The following is a 2500-nucleotide window of genomic DNA, read 5'->3' as shown; positions in this document are numbered from 1 at the left end:
CGCTTCTCGGCCTTTTGGCTAAGATCAAGTGTAGTATCTGTTCTTATCAGTTTAATATCTGATATGTCCCCCATGGAGGGGACCACATATTAAACGGATTTTTGGAACAGGGAGCCGGAAGTGGGGCTTGCCCCGTCCGCTCCACGCATCGACCCGGTATTGCAGTGCTTCCGGGAATGGTGCACCTCTACTGCCCCCTGTTGTCGAAAGGCAGAACTGACTGACTGACTGACTGACTGACTGACTGACTGACTGACTGACTGAGTGAGTGAGTGAGTGAGTGAGTGACTAATAGACTGAGTGCTGTGAGGGGGGGGGCCCTGTCTGTGCGTGGCCCCCGTTTCCCGCCGTTTTTCTTTTTTTTTTTTTTTTTTTTTTTTTTTTTAAAGGAAGGTGACACACTGTTTGTGCGGTGGACAGCTGCGCTGAGGTAAGGCATGATGTCATCTTTGCCTTTTGAATTTCCCCTCATGTTTGTTAAAATGATTGCTGTCTTTTGAGAGGACAGGAGGACAGGGAGGAGTCGGGGCCCCGAGGACGGCGGCTGCGACGCCCCTGGGCATTCTACTCCGAGCGGGGGCGTCACGCAGGCCCGGCTAACGGCGACGGGCTTGGCGGCGGCCCCATATCGACTCGGGTCTCTCTTCATCCCGTATAAATCTTTCGCCTTTTACTAAAGATTTCCGTGGAGAGGGATAGCGATGAGTTCATGGTATTTTTGGAGGCTCTGCCCAAGCAGAGCTGCACTGCTGCTGTCAAAGGAAGACTGGGCCCGGCTTAGCGGCTGGCGTTAGGTGCCCGGTGGCGCGGCTGTGGTCTCCCTGGATCACGCGTGGACTCGCCGGGCGACACCTGCCAGAGGGGCTGGTGAGGGCTGAGCCGCGCCAGCTCCGTCGGCATCCCGCATGCCGGCGCCCGGCGGGGCGCAATTTGTGGGTATCGCTTCTCGGCCTTTTGGCTAAGATCAAGTGTAGTATCTGTTCTTATCAGTTCTTCATCCGGGAGGTGCTCTTCGGCCTCCTGGGACTCACTATGGAAGACATCATCTGTGTGCAGCGCAACCAGTCTTCAGCCTTCTTTTATGTGACTTGCTCCACGGAAGAAGGCTACAAGAAGATGTTGGCTGCATGCAGCTGCTTGGAGAAAGAGCTTCGCCGGATGCACTACGACGTGGAGCCACTGTGGAAGCTGGATCGGAGAGTGATCACCGTCCACGTCCTGGACCCCTTCGTTCCAGCTGAAGCGGTGGCGGCCTTCCTGGGCAGGTTTGTCGACGTGGTCCCTGGGCACAGGGACGTGAGAGACCAGCTGGGTGTCTGGACTGGGCGCAGGCAGTTCCGGGTGTGCCTGCGCCCCGACGCTAGCTCCCCTGACGGGTATAGCCACCCACCTGCTTATTTTATTATAGGTCGTTGCAAGGGCTACCTTTTTTACTCCGGGCAACCCTCCTCCTGCCGCTTGTGCCACGGCCTGGGCCACACCGCGGACTCCTGTACCACCATGAAGTGCTGGAGATGCCTGGACGTCGGTCACCTGGCGAAGGACTGCAAGGGCCCCCTCCGGTGTAACCTGTGCAGAGGTGAGGACCATCTGGCTCGGAGCTGCCCTCAGCGCAAACCGTCCTGGGCCGACGCCGTTGCTCGGGGTTCGGCTGTGGACGGGGCCCGACAGCAGGCACTGCCGGGCTGCGCTGAGATGCACGGGGGAGCCGAGAGGGGAGCTGAGAACACCGAGGATCAGCCCTTCGCCAGTGCCGATGGGGAGTCCACGGCCTCCAGTGCTTCTGTGGAGTCCCCAGGTAAGGGTCCATTGGCCGTGGCTGAAAAGCGCGCAACCTCTCCCTCCAGGTTTGTCCAAAGCAGGAGGAGGAAGAAGGCCCGGAGGAACGAGGACACTGCCTTAGGCCGAGAAGCGATTTCCCCTTTTGAACAGATGGACTTACTAAGTGTTCTGGTCTCCCCACTTGAGAGACGGTCTTATCCAGTGCAGCAGGACATTGCAAATGAACGTTCTTTTTTAGCCACTGTTGAGTCCGGGGGAGACCTTAGTTTTAATGGGGATATTTCTGAGGATGATAATGTTTTACCTTTTTAAAGATTTTAGGATTTCTGCTGGAATTATGTATTTAATACTGTTTTAATGTGTGTTGTAATGGTGTTATAGGTTTGAAGTTTTTTATAAAGTTTTATGTATGTGGTATTACAGGATTGCTTTATAATATGTGTTATGTACGTTGTTGTATTATGATTTAATAGGTTATGAGTGGGGTTTATATGTGTATGGGTTTTAGTATGGATGTTAGTTTATTACGGGTAGTGTGTGATAAATGGCTTTATAGTTTTATGTGTTGTTCTTAGATTGTATGCAGAAATGTTGATTAAAGATGAATAAAAAAAAAAAAAAAAAAATCTGTTCTTATCAGTTTAATATCTGATACGTCCCCCATGGAGGGGACCACATATTAAACGGATTTTTGGAACAGGGAGCCGGAAGTGGGGCT

At 53.0% G+C, this 2500-nt stretch overlaps 2 non-coding genes and 2 pseudogenes across 2 annotated transcripts in view; all 4 read left to right on the top strand.

Moving 5' to 3' along the window:
* LOC140585907 (U2 spliceosomal RNA) overlaps positions 1-190 on the top strand; it is a 192-nt gene extending 2 nt beyond the window's left edge. The window contains exon 1 of the small nuclear RNA XR_011987843.1: positions 1-190. This exon is cut by the window's left edge and continues 2 nt beyond it. This is a non-coding gene — a small nuclear RNA (U2 spliceosomal RNA).
* Positions 191-629: 439 nt separating this feature from the next.
* On the top strand, positions 630-743 carry LOC140585765 (U5 spliceosomal RNA). Its single transcript, XR_011987703.1, has one exon. It is a non-coding gene; the product is annotated as a U5 spliceosomal RNA (small nuclear RNA).
* Positions 744-938: 195 nt separating this feature from the next.
* Positions 939-1032, top strand: LOC140586097 (U2 spliceosomal RNA; annotated as a pseudogene).
* A 1302-nt stretch (positions 1033-2334) lies between these two features.
* Positions 2335-2500, top strand: part of LOC140586030 (U2 spliceosomal RNA) — a 228-nt pseudogene continuing 62 nt past the window's right edge.

This window comes from Paramormyrops kingsleyae, unplaced genomic scaffold, assembly GCF_048594095.1.
Source record: "Paramormyrops kingsleyae isolate MSU_618 unplaced genomic scaffold, PKINGS_0.4 ups35, whole genome shotgun sequence".
In the NCBI taxonomy this organism is placed as follows: domain Eukaryota; kingdom Metazoa; phylum Chordata; class Actinopteri; order Osteoglossiformes; family Mormyridae; genus Paramormyrops; species Paramormyrops kingsleyae.
The sequence above is the reverse complement of the archived record's forward strand: the minus strand, read 5'-3'. Positions and strand labels throughout refer to the sequence as shown.